We start from the raw sequence: 14,162 nt of genomic DNA, 5'->3' as shown, positions 1-14,162 counted from the left end.
AAGTGACATCCTGTCTTGGCCACTTTCTCCACCATGGAGACACAATACCTGAAACCTAAAACTTAAAGCAAGAGAGGTTTATTTCGGCTCAGGGTTTCAGTCCACAGTCAGTTGGCTCTGAGCAGAAACAGGGTGTCAGAGGAAAAGGAGCTTAACCCAGGGCAGCTGGCAAGCACAGACCAAGTGGAGGAGCCAGGGCGAAAAATGACCTTGCAGGTTACACCCCATCAGGCCATCTCCAGTCAGGCTCAGCTTCCTAACAGTAGAAGAATCCCCCCCACCCAAGGGCACAGTGCCTCAGGGATGGATCCTCCTCCGCACACCCAAGAAACCCTGACAGCAACTGAGGGGGAACTTGAACAAACCCTCTAGTTTCACCTACTTTCAATTACTTTTTTAAAATTGACTTTGGGGCTGGGGATTTAGCTCAGTGGCATAAGCACCTGCCTTGCAAGTGTGTGGTTGTGAGTTCGATGCCTGGTACCGATAAAAAAAAAAATTAACTTTAGTCAACTTTTTTTTTTTTATCGGTACCAGGGATTGAACTCACAACTGCCTGCTTACAAGGCAGGCACTTATGTCGCTGAGCTAAATCCTCAGCCCCAACTTTAGTCAACTTTAAAAATCAGTAATTTGGAAGCTGAGCGTGGTGGTACATGCCTGTAATCCCATTGTCCAGGAGGCTGAGACAGGATGATTGCAAGTTTGAGCCTACCCTGGGCTAATAGCTAGTTCAAGGCACTCTGGACTAATATAGTAAGATCCTATCTCAAGAAAGAAAAACAAAAATCGCTAATTCGGGCGACCACGCAGCTTTGTTGTTGATAGTACTTCTGAAATGTGGGTCACCGATATTACTTTTAGGGAGCAGGAAGGCCGCTCGGTTTGAAACTGTCAACTCTTCACTTGGGCCTGCCCAGGTCCCTAATGGGTGACTTTGATTTCAGAGCACCCAAAACACCCTCTGAGCACACTAATGCAGTTTTCAGGACACACATCCTCTGAAGAGCCCCAAAGTTTCATTACACGAACGAAGGCCACAGATTGCTTCTAACCACTGCCTTTAATCAGACTACTTCTTTGGGCGTGGTGGAAGGTGCTGGGGATGGAACCCAGGGCGGTGCGGTGCTAAGCAGGTGCTCTACCCCTGAGCTCCGCCCCCAGCCCCACGGAGGCTTCTTTATCCCTATGGGAAGGCAGATTTGAGACTTGCATTCTCCCCTCTTCACTGGCGCAGCTGCCTCCTGAATAATCTCCTTTGCAAAATGTGTTGTTTCAGTGACAGCATCCTGTGCAGTGTGCAAAACAGGGTGTGGTTCAGTGACAACTCTGGGAGGCCCGGCGCTGGTTGCCCGGGAGCTGAATTGGTTATTAGAAGGTTGAACTCAGTCTCTGCCCGGCCTCCAGGCTGGCAACTGAGTTCCACAGCCAATGATATAAACCTCCCAGGCCGACATCATGGAACAGCCATGGAAAGCCTCAGCTGTGGGCCTCAGGAAGATTCTGGTACACAGATGGAGGACTGAGGGGGGGGCCCTCTGAGAGGGCATGGATGCTCTGTCCCCCAACACTTCGCCCTATGTTCCCTTCTATTTAGATGTTCCCAAGCTGCATCCCTGGGAATGAATCGGTGATAGGAAGTCCGCTCCCTGAGTTCTGTGAGCCGCAGGTTACCAAACCTGAGGATCACAGGAACCGCCAACCTGTAATCAAGCTGGACAGAAGTATGGGTAGCTGGGGGACCCTTATTTACAACTATTGTCCAGAATGGGGAAGGGGATAGTCTTGGGGACTGAGTCCTTAACCTGTGGGTCTGATTGCACTAACTCTAGCTAGTTAGGGTCACGTTTGAGTCGTACTGCAGGACATAGAGTTGGCCTCCACAGGGAATTAGAGACTGACGTGGGTTGGAAAACCCACGTTTATCATCAGAGCATTGAGAATAGAGAAACAGAATTTTCCTCTTAGGAAAATTCAAGTACAGAGTGAAGCCGGAATGTGATTTATTCCCATATTAGGTAAAAAGTTTTCAATGACATTTGGGAGCCCAGGGTGGGGGTGGGCACCCAGTTTCCTGGCTCCCCACGGGTAGGGAGGCCCAAAGAGCCTGAGAGGTGGGGGAGTGGGGAGAGAGTGGGTCCAGAGGGAAGACAGCTATCCGATGCCGTTGCTCAGGGCACCGTGCTGTCCCCAGACTCTGAGGTTTGTCCCCATTCCCCGTCACTACACGGATTTGGGCTCTTGTGGGGATGACCAAGGCCAGGCTAGGATGTCTTCGTGCCTGCATCCTTGCGGGCTTCCTTCTTGCTTGCCTTCTGTCCTCTTTTCTGTGCTGGGGATGAACCCAGGGTGTTTGTACTGAGGTACATCTTCAGACCCTTTTTTTTTCCCCCAATTTTTTGACACAGGGTCTCGCTGAGTCTCTAAATTGTACAGGCTGAGCTTGAACCTGTGGTTCTTTGCTCAGCCTCCCTGAGATCTAGGATTATAGACAAGTGCTCTGCCATACCTGACCTGGGGGCCTTGTTACTGTTAGCAAGCCTGCAGGTAGGTGTACCTGATTAGCCATTGTGCGATGTCCTGCTCAGGCTCCAACTTGCTGAAGAGGTAGTTTAGCACTGTGGGTAAGGGCAGACGTCCTGGGAGGAGCATCAGAGGACAGGAAACTACAGGAGAAGGGTCCGGAAATCTGCAAAGCCTCCCCCTATATATGGGTCTTCTGCTGGGTACTGACCTGCCTGGGTAGATGACAGTTCACAAAGCTCGATTCACATAAAGAGGAATCACAGATTTAATGTAAACCTAGGATAAGAAAAAACATAGGATAACCAGATGGGGCGGCATACACCTGTAATTCCAGCACTTGGGAGTTTGAGGCCAGCCTTATCCAGGCCAGCCTGAAAGGCACAGCAAGACCCTGTCTCAAAACAAACAACAACAACAACAAAATAGGATAAAATGCCTTGAAAGTTGGGGCTAAACAACTTAAAATTGACACTAAAAGCCTGACCCATAAAGAAGAAAACCAGTAAACTGAACTTCAAATTAAAATTTAGAATGCTAGCTGGGCATGGTGGCACACTCCTGTAATCCCAGAATTTGGGAGGCTAAGGCAGGAGGATTGTTGAAAATTCAAGACCAGCCTGGGCCACAAAGTGAGCCTAAGGCCAACCTGAACTGCATAGTGAGACCCTGTCTGAAAAAGACAAAATTAATTAATTAATTAAAATTTAGAATGCTTTTTTTTTGTCTTTTTCCTTTTTATCGGTACTGGGGATCGAACTCACAACTGCCTGCTTGCAAGGCAGGCGCTTATGCCGCTGAGCTAAATCCCCTAGAATGCTTTTAAATTACAAGTTTTTTTTTTTTTCAAATTAAAAATTTTCTCACTCAGAAGGCTGAGCTAAGACTGCAAGTTCAAGAACAACCTGAATTGTTTAGCCAGTTTAAGGTCACTCTTCGCTACATAGCAGGACTTTATCTCAAAACACAAAACAAAACTACTGGGCATGGAAACGCACACATATAATCCCAGTATTCGGGAGGCTGAGACAGGAAAAAGCATCAAAAGTTTAAAACCAGTCTGGGTTACATAGTAAGTTCAAAACCAGCCTGAACTATGTAGTGAGACTCTGAATCAATCAATCAATCAATCAATCACAAAAGAAACAAAATCCAGCCAGGGATATGGCCCTGCAGCACAGTACCTGCTTGGCAAGTGTGAGGTCATGAGTTCAATCTCTGGTAGAAAAAAAAAAGGAAAAAGAAAAAGAAAACAGAAGAAAAGAAAAGAAACAAAATCAACAAACAAATTTGCTGCCAAATATACAGGTACACATACCTGTAATCCCAGGTACTCAAGAAACTCAGGTAGGGGCTGGGGATACAGCTCAGTGGCACAGTGCCTGCCTGGCAAGTGTGAAGTCCTGAGTTCGATCCCTGGTACCAACACCACCACCAACAGCAACAACAAAAATGCAGAAACTGAGGCAAAAGGACTGAGAATTCAAGACATCTGAGCAACACCTCATCTCAAAGAAAGAGAAGTCTTTCTTAAGTTGATAAAAAGACCAGAAGGAGTCTTGGAGAAGATATTTGTAAATTGCAAGTATGACAAAGGACTAGAATTTTAAAAACATAAAATTCTCTTATAACTCAACAATACAAAAGAATCCAATGAAAACCAGGCATGGTGTTGCACACCTATAATCTTAGCACTTGGAAGGCTGAGGCAGGAGGACTGCCACATTTTCGAGGCCAGGCTGAGCTACACAGTGAGTTCAAGATCAGCCCAAACTATATAGTGAAACTCTGAAAAAATATTTCATTGAAAATGAGCAAAAGTCATGCAAAGAACATATTCAGATAGCAAACACATGTTACTGTCATTAGCCATTAAAGAAATTAAAATCAGAATTAGAGTTGCTATATACCTATCCAAATGGCTAAAATAAAAATGGTGGAGCTGGGTTGCAGGGTTCTTGCCTGAGACCTGAGTTCATTTCTCAACATCACAGAATGAATGAATGAATGAATGAATGATATTTTAAAACGGATAGGATCAAATGTTGACAAAGATGTGGAGACGAGATTGGTGGAGATATAAAATAACAGTGGCATTCTCAAAGTCTGCAAACTCTCTCTCTCTCTCTCTCTCTCTCTCTCTCTCTCTCTCTCTCTCTGTACTGGGTGCAGTTGCTTTGCATGAGCTATATCCTCAGTCATTTTTATTTTTATTATTTATTTATTTATTTATTTATTGTACTGGGAATTGAACTCATGACCTTGCACTTGCCAAGCAGGAGCTGTGTTACTGAGCTAAATCCCCAGCTATTTTTCTTTTGAGACAGACTCTTGCTAAATTGCTGGGCTTGAACTTTCGATGTTCCTTCCTCAGCCTCCCGTAGAGCTGAGATCACAGTTGCGTACCACCATACCTGGCAGTGAAACATGAAACATGCAGGACTGGGGGTGTACTGAATGGCAGAGCATTTGCTTAGCACATTGAACCCTTCAGTTCTATCTCCAGCCCCAACACTAAGGAAAAAAAGAAAGAAAAGAAAAAAAAAAAAAAACTAAGCATACAGCTGTCACATGATAGCAACTGCATGCCTGCCTATGTTACCTAGAGAAATGATAATTTATGTTCCCATAAAAATCTGTGCACAAATTTTTACAGCAGCTTTATTTACGATGGCCCGAACTGGAAACAACTCAGTTATCCTTCCATGGTTAGTGCTATGGTACCCCCACACTATAGAACACATTCCGGGGCATTTATCCCAGGGAAATTAAAACCATGTCCATGAGAAAACCTGCTCACGAATGTTTGGAGCAGCTGTATTTGTAGTAGTCTGGAACTGGAATCATCCCAGATGTCCGTCAGCAGGTGAACGGGGAAATGAATTGCAGTACCTACACAGCGGGATTACTACAGGGGTCAAAGGAGCGAGGTGTTGGTATCAATGACTACTTGGGTAAATCTCCAGGAAATTATGCTGAGCAAAAAGTCAACCTCGAAAGGTTTCGTACTGTGCTATTATTCCATTTTAAAACTTTTTTTAATTTTTTTGCAATGACAAAGTTTAAGAAGTGATGATCATAGTAGTGGTTGCCAGGGGTGAGGTGGAGAATGGATGTAGTTACAGAGGGTGGCTCGAGGGATCTTTGTGGTATTGGAACTGTTCAGTATCTCGACTGTCAAGGTGGCTGCAGAAATCATGGCTGCTGAAGTTGTACGGAGCTTAACACACCCACATGCATCACATGTGCCACACAGATGAGCAGAAGAAAAACAGGAGACGGCTGGGCTTTGTCAGCTTCCTACTCCTATCAGAAGCAAGGATGAAAAGCCAGCTGTTGTGGGGCTTACCTGTAACCCCAGCACTCGGGAAACTGAGGCAGGAGGATCAGTGCAATTTTGAGGTCTGCCTGGGCTACAGAGTGAGTTCAATGCCAGCATGAATTATGCACAGTGTATAACAAGGTCCTGTCTTAAAAATCCAAATCTAAAAAAGTGTGTCCTTGAAGAGTTCTTGTGAAGCACAAGAATTGCACCTAACACTGTGCACATGAGCTGGTTGTTTTATAAACTGAATTGCAATTTGTGGGCATGGGCGTGTACACAACCTGGAGTCTGGTGAATGGTGTGACGGTCCCATCTCCACAGCATTGGTCTCTTAGAAGCCTGCTCCCCAGTGGGGGTATTAGAAGGAGCCTTGGGGGATTATTAGGTCAGAAGGGTACCCCTTCCCAGGATCAGTGCCCTTCTGAAGAGGCTAAAGGAACTTGGTTGTTTCTTCTGCCCTACAGATTATATTCTACAGACCCAGAGTCAGAACTATGAGCCACATATGCCTGGTTTTTTGTTTTGTTGGTACTGGGGATTGAACACATAACCTTGCACTTACCAGACAGGTGCCTGAGCTACTGAGCTAAATCCCCAGCCCATGGCTGCTGTTTTTAAATTACCCAGTCTAAGGTGTTTTGGGTGTTTCTGCTTTGCTTGTTTTGTCTTTTTGAGACAGGGTCTCACTGTGTAGCCAGTCTCGCCTTTAACTATGTAGCCCAGGCAGGCAGACCTTGAATTTGGAGCAATCCTCCTGCCTCGGCCTCGAATACTAGGTTCACAGGTGTGTGTCACCATGCCCAGCTGCTATTGTGACAGTGGCACTGAGGGGACTCAGACTGACTCCCTGGGAAGCACTGTTCTTAGTTCATCTGCACTTTTTCAGACTTCTTGTGAAACAGGAGAAGACAAAGGATCTGTCTCATCCACTTCCACAGCCTCAGGCTCTGGGCCAGCAGGCGGGGCTTTGATGGGCCCACACTCTTCACCCTCTTGTCCTGAGCCCTCCAGTAGCTCAGTGATTCCCCTTCCCCTTCCCTGGCCTTGGCATATCCTGCTTCCTCTTGAAACACCCTCCATACCCTTTGTCTGCTGTGCCTCCACCAGGAAGCTCTCCTTGATGTCTCCCAGGCAAGCTGGGCACTCCCTTGGCACAGTGCCCTCCCCTCAGCCCAAGCAGCTCACAGCAGTGAGGCTCTTGCTGGCTGCCATGCTTGAGGGATGCTGACATCTCCAGGAAGGGAAGGGAAAGGAAGGGCCTGGTGTAGCTGCTTTGGGTGCATTAAAGCAGGAAGGTGCCTCTGCTCTATTCTGGGATTTACCTGAGTGGATTAGCATGGGAACTACCTGGGTTGAAATCCTGGCTCTGCTCCTAGGCAGGCACAAGCCCTGGGCCCTCGCCTTTTTCCCACCTGTAAAATGAGTGTAATAAAAAAGCCCAGCTGGGCGTGGTGGTCGTCCGTGTCTCTCCCCGCACCCCCCAGCCCAGCAATTGAGAGGCAGGAGGAGTGCTGTGATTCTGAAGCCAGCCTGAACATTAGTCAGTTCAAGGCCAGCCTGCATGACAGTGAGACCCTGTCTCAGAAAATAAAAAAAATAAAGCCCATCTGCTAGGTGTGAGTGTGTCTTCCACATTTCATGTGGCAGAAAAGATCTCACAAGGTAAAGGTTAGTGTTTCCTGGAGGCAGGGTTTAAGGGAGGTGGTGTTTAAGGGAGGTGGTGGGGGTTGGATGAGGCCGTGAGGGCGGGGTTGGACAGCACTGGGGTTTGTGCTGGCACCTTGCTGCCTCTCCACGTGGTGCCAGTTACAACGCAGCATGAGGTCCGAGCTGATGCCAAGCAGATGCCCTTGGGCTTCTCAGCCTTTAGAACCATTTAGAACCATAAAACGAATTTGAGTTTATGTACGCATTTATTTCCAGTATTGAGAATGGCACCTGGAGTACTCTGCCACCCAGCTACATCCCAGCCTTTTCTGTCTGTGTGTTTTTGTTCTGTCTTGATAAATTGCTCAGGCAGGACTCTAATGCGATCTTTCTGCTTCAGCCTCCAAAGGTGCTGGGATTCAAGTTTTTTGTTTTGTTTTTTGAGATAGGATCTCCCTAGGTAGTTCAGATTGACCTTGATCTCACTGTGTAGCTCAGGATGACTTTGAATTCAGGTGATCCTCTTGCCCAAATCTCCTGAGTTCTGGGATTGCAGGTGTGTGCCACAGCAACTGGGAGGATTAGTTTGTACCACTGTGCCAGGTTTAAATGTCCACTCTTGGCTAGATGTGGTGGCGCATGCCTGTAATCAGCACTTCGGAGGTTGAGACAGGAGGATCAAAAAAGTTCAAGGCCAGCCTGGACTACACAGTGAGACCCTGTCTAAAAAATAAGTCTATTCTTTATAAATGACTCAATCCTGGATGTCTTGTCTTTTTTGGGCTTTTGATAGGGAATGAATATATTAGACATTTTTGGGTTTTCCTTGGAATTTTCTATACCTTGCATTTTAATTTTTTAATTCTTTGCTGTTTCTATTAAAGCATAGCATTATTATTATTATTATGCACATTGGTTCATTTATTCACTTTGTTTTTGATTTTTCAAATTTTTTTCAATTTTTTGTTTTAAAGAGAGTAAAACAGTAAAAAGAAACAAAACAAAAAGTGATAGGATAGTAGGAAACCCTCAATCATCACTATATTGCATATTGTTACCCACTAAATAGTTCCCAGACTCCTGGCCCCAGGCCTCAGAGTCAATCAAAGTAAGCAAGCAGCGAGTTGCTTCCCTATTTGTTTATTACCATGTCAGCCTGTGTCCTGTCTGGGTGCTCATGGCTGGGTAAGGCGGAAGCGGTTTCCTTGCTGGTTCTCCTGGGCAGGCCAGGCCTCTGCTGGCTCACAGGGAGGCTGCACCGCTCCCTCACTGTTTCTCCCCGCCAGTAGGGCCCCTGTCGGCCCACAGGGCAGGGTGTGGGTTGCACTGCTTCCTTGCTGTTTCTCCCTGGCAGCTAGTAGGGCCTCCCCCTACAGCATTATTTTAATAAATGTTATAATACCAACCTAATAAAAAAATACTCAGTCTTGGGTATTTTGTTACAGTAATAGAAAATGGATAATTGCCAGGCATGGTGGCTCATGCCTGTAATCCCAGCACTCGGGAGGCTGAGGCAGGAGGATCATTGAGAGTTCAAGACCAGCCTGGGCTACAAAGTGAGTTCAAGGCCAGCCTGAACTGCAGGGATACCTTGTCTCAAAAAGACATTAAAAAAAAAAAAAAAAGAAAGAAAGAAAGAAAGAAAGAAAGAAAATGGATGAAAACACATTTAGGGGTTCTGCGGGAATCATGGAAATTAAGGATTTCCTCCTATTATCATTAATGCTTGTTAATTTTTGCAGTGCTGGGGCCCAAACCCAGAACCTTGTGCAAGCTAGGCAAGCCCTCTAGCATGGGACTCCACCTGACCCCGAGGTTACCATTGTACCTCTGCCTTTCTGGCCTTGCACTCAGCCAAGTTTGTGCTCTGACCCTCCTCCCCCTGCATGGATAGGTTCCCTGCTCAGCACTTCCCAGAGTCTGCCCTTACACAGTGGCGTGGGGTCACCCAGTCACTGAGCCACGCAGGGGCCCACTGTGGCATCCCAGGTGCCAGGCGCTCCAGGTGAGCTCAACAGGTGGGTTTTTTTTCTTATTTCAAGAACATCACATGGCATGGTGGTGAATGCCTGTAATCCAAGCGCTCTGGAGGGTGAGGCAGGAAAGATCACCAGAGTTCAAGATCAGCCTCAATTACATAGCTAACCCTAACCCTAACCCTAACCCTAACCTTAACCCTGTCTCAAAAAACAGAAACAACCCAACCCAAACGAAGTGCGAAGCGCTTTTGAAATGAATGGCAGGGGAACAGGGAAGTGGCCCACTTGTTCTGGGCAAGAGAGCTGTGCAGAGGAAGAGCCTGGGTGGGGTGGACGTGGCTCCTTCCCCTTCCCCTGCTGCTGCAGGGCTCAGGACCTAGCTGGATGCTGGTGCTTGGCTGAGTCAGCCTTGCTTTTGGTTGTAGGTGGCCTGTCGATGTCCGCTCCCGGCCGGCAGGAAGGACACACGACAAAGTCTGGTAGTGGACAACCTTTTCTTTTTATTTTCCTTCTCCGTACAGCCTGCCCTGGGATCGCTCCCAGCCGAAGCCTCCTCTGGTCCGCTCCCCGCGGCTCCTTCCGGGCTTCGCTCCGAAGCCTCTACCGGTCCGCTCTCCGCGGCTCCTTCTGGGCTTCTACTTCCGGGCTTCTACCTGGCTTCTTCTTCCGCCCAGGGGTGGCACCGGTATATATACGGGTACAGTGTCCAATCATGTTAAAGTAAGCAAGGCAAGCTGATTGGCTAACATCATCAGTTGCCAGGCAGACTATATTGTTGAGCGGGTTGCTTACCCGGTAAGCAGGAAACTAACGTGCTCGATGGGAGGGGCAATCTACCTCAGGCTTCACTCTTTACTACAGGCCTCACGTCCGCCAAGTGAGGCGACCGGGCTCGGGGCTGTGGCTCCCAACAGTGGCCCCTGGCTCGGGTGGGCCCGAAGCACTCAGGATGACTAAATATCTTCATCTCCTGTCTCTCTGCTGGCTTCCTCCGCCTGGAAAGTGTTCCCTCTGCTTTGCTCAGATCTGATTCCTAAGCGCTGGGGCCCCAGCTCAGCTGAGACTCAGAGCCCATCAACCTGCTGGCCACGACTTTCAGGGATCTGAAAGTCACCCAGGAAATGACCACATCTACGGATTGCTCATTTCCCCATGCTACCCAAGCTTCATAAGGACAGGGACCATGGGCCTACCAGTGTTGAGTTCCTGTTGCCCAGAACAATCCTAGCTTGTGAAAGGAGCTCTGCCTGCTGGGAGGAGCTCAGTGCCTCCCCTAGAGCTGGGCCTCGCCATCCATAGGTAGACACCAGCCCGGTGTTAATTGATTTAAATAAAAGTAAAACTATTTACCGGGCAGTCTCCTAAAATTGGCTCACTGAATATATGTTACGGAGTTTTGGGTTCTCCTCTCCATCTAGAGTTGGATTCCAGGTTCTTTTATCCTCAAAGAAGTGAACAAAATGAGCAAATAAAAAAAGTTACAAAGTTTGCAAAGTAAAAGTGAAGAGTGAGAGAAACTGGCTCTGCCGAATGAACTTGGGCTGAGTAAAAAAGGAAAAATAAGGCTAGGGATTTAGCTCAATGTCGGGCGCAGGCGCTCAACACACCCCGCCCGGGAGGATAAGACCACGTCAGCTTCCGCAATGCGCTGCGTCCCTCTCCAAATTAGCCACCCCGCGCGTACCTCGTGCTCATTCCGTACTCTGTGGCAACCCCTGATTGACCACAGCTGGGTATATTGGCCAGAGCCCGCATTCCATCCCAACCCTGCCTCCTTGTGGCAGCCTGTGATTGGTCACGGCCGAGTATATAAGCCAGAGCCTGCGTCAATAAAGCGGCAGTTACCTGTTACCCACAAGAGCGTCCTCTGTCTCATTGGGGGGCTGCGCCGGTCAGCTCAGCAGCAGCACAGTGCCTGCTTGACAAGCGCAAGGTCCTGAGTGAGAGTCCTGACACCAAAAAAAAAGAGGAAAATACAGCCTGGAGAGCACAGGGCAGGAGACTGTTAGGAAAGCCACAATAGCAAGCCTTGTTTGAAAAGAACACTTGATTAACATACTTTAGCCCTAGGTTAATCTCCAGCACTGCACACACACACACACACACACACATAGACAAAAACTTTGAAATCAACAATTCCACAATCTTTAAGGAAATAACTGTTGATCTTAGCAGATGTAGCTATAGGGATCTGTCCAAAGTGCAGCACTGTTTACACTAACAAAAATAGAGATTAGTTGGATTATGGTATAGTCAAGAAAAATAGAACATTGAGGCCAGTGATCAATGCTTGTAATCTCAGCTATATGGGAGACCAAGGCTGGAGCATTGAAAATTTGAGCCTGGGGCCGGGAACTTAGCTCGGTGGCATAAGTGACTGCCTGGCAAGCGTGAGGTCCTGAGTTTGATCCCTGGTACCAAAAAAAAAAAAAAAAAAAAAAAAAAAAGCAAATAAAAACACAAATTTCTAAAAAGAAAATTTGAGCCTAGCCAGGCTATTTGGTGATTCAGCAAGATCTTATCTCAAACCAAAAAAAAAGGGGCTGAGGATGTAGTTCAGTGCAAAGGCCCTGGGTTCAATCCCCTGTACTAAATAAACAAATAGAGCTGGGGGGTGTAGCTCAGTGGTACAGCACATATTTAGTTCACACAAGGCCTTGGGTTGGCTCCTCAGTGCACCCCCCAAAGACTGTAGTGATATGAAAATATTTTCATAATACATTGCAAGTTAAACAAAGCTGGGCACAACAGATGAATAAACTGTGTGTGACTGGAATGGAAACCAGGGAGACTTCCTCTGTAACTCCTGACAGTTTTCAGTAACATAATTATTCAGTTACCAATTCATGAGCATATAGCACCATATAATTTTCATTTTTCTCTGTTTGCTTTTAAGGCAGGATCTTCCTAAATAGTCCAGGCTGGACTTGGCCTTTCTTTCTTTCTTTTTTTTTTATCTTTTTGAGACAGGGTCTCTATGCAGTTCAGGCTGGCCTGGAGCTCACTTTGTAGCCCAGGCTGGTTTCGAACTCCCAACAATCCTCCTGCCTCAACCTCTCAAATGCTGGGATTACAGGCATGAGCCACCACACTCGGTTGGGATTTGGTCTTTCAATCCTCCTGCTTCAACCTCCCAATGCTGGGATTATACGCATGCCCCAATATACTCTACTTATGACTTAATTTCTGTTAAAATAATGTTTCTGGGACTTATAAAGACCAGACTAGTAATTAGAAAAAAGATCGAGTGAGTAAAAGCTCAATGAATAGTGGCTGGGTTCACACGGAGAAAAGAAGGAGTTATTTGCCAAAATATTAGGAGTAGCTGCCTCAAAGTAGAGACTGAGTTGATTCTGTCATCTTGTCTTTTTCCCCTGTGTTTCAGGCAGCTGAGTTAGTTAGAAATATTATAGGCAGTCAGATAGGGCTATGCCCTGAAAGGAGCCAGTGCAGAAGTTCAGATACTTTGTGCCCTCTGAGGAGACAGGCTCAACCCCCTACAGGAAGAGTCACTGCTGTATTTGATCAGTTTTACTTGAGTAATCTTACTGGTTGGCCACAGTTCATCACACCTTATGTCCACCTTGTGAGTTCCCATTTTTCCCCAGCTTGGACCCATCTCACCCAGAGCTTTTATTCTATAAAAGTCCATAGAAAAGACAGTCTTTGGCAACCGGCATGGGACTCTTTCTGTCCCTCAGACAGCTTTCTCTTAATAAATATATTTTGTTAACAACCTCCATTGTTCCTAAAATTCATTCTTCAATTTTAGAGAACACGAACTCATACCAGACATACAGTAGGTTGGGAGTTTCATTCCTCTATATCACCTTTACCTGTAAACATGTATTTTTTTAATAAGGGAGGGGACAATAAGAGATTTATTTTTAAAATTCTGCAAGGTTCAACTCTGTAGTTTTGTTTTGTTTTTGTCTTTTGAGACAAGGTCTCACTGGCAGTTCAGGCTGGCCTTTGAGCTCACTTTGTAGCCCAAATTGGTCTCAGACTCACAATGATCCTCCTGCCTCAGCCTCCCGAGTGCTAGGATTACAAATGTGAGCCACCACCCCAGGTTTTAACTCCATGTGGTTTTCCATGAAGTCTTTTTGAGTTCTTTTCTGAGTCGAAGATGTCACCCACACCCCGGCCTTGTGGGTCCGGCTGGTACTGTCCCCCAGCATCCAAACCCTGGATCACGCCCCTTACAGCAGCAAGTCTAGTGAATGCATAGATGTAGATGGGGAGGCGAGGAACCTGCACCCCCAGCCTCAGGGGAACCTGAGGCAGACACAGGCCACTGGCCAGCGCTGACGTCAAGCAACAGCCTCAAGGAGGCGCTTGTACACCCCCCCCCCTCAACCCAGTGATTCAGGGCCCTCTGCGCAGCTTGGGGGTTCCAGGGTGTCCGTGGGATCCGGTACCCGGACGCAAAGGTGCAGGGCAAGGCCTGGGCGTTTGAGTGCGTCCCTTGTCATATTCTTTTCCTTGGGTTGAGCACAAATGTGCTGAAAGTAATCGGTGCCGATTCCGTGTGCCAAGGGCCTGACCTCCTTCCCTGCTACCTGTGACCTGCAGTGAGTGTTCGAACCCTGCTTCCCTTCGCGCCAACCGGTCTACAGCTTCTGTTTCTGTGCAGTGAGGATAATGCCGAAACAAGCAGCTGGGAAGAAAGACCGAAACTCGCCCGA

Source organism: Cavia porcellus, unplaced genomic scaffold (genome assembly GCF_034190915.1).
Source record: "Cavia porcellus strain 051 isolate PalLab524CR breed Dunkin Hartley unplaced genomic scaffold, mCavPor4.1 scaffold_26, whole genome shotgun sequence".
NCBI classification, from domain to species: Eukaryota; Metazoa; Chordata; class Mammalia; order Rodentia; family Caviidae; genus Cavia; species Cavia porcellus.
The sequence above is the reverse complement of the archived record's forward strand: the minus strand, read 5'-3'. Positions refer to the sequence as shown.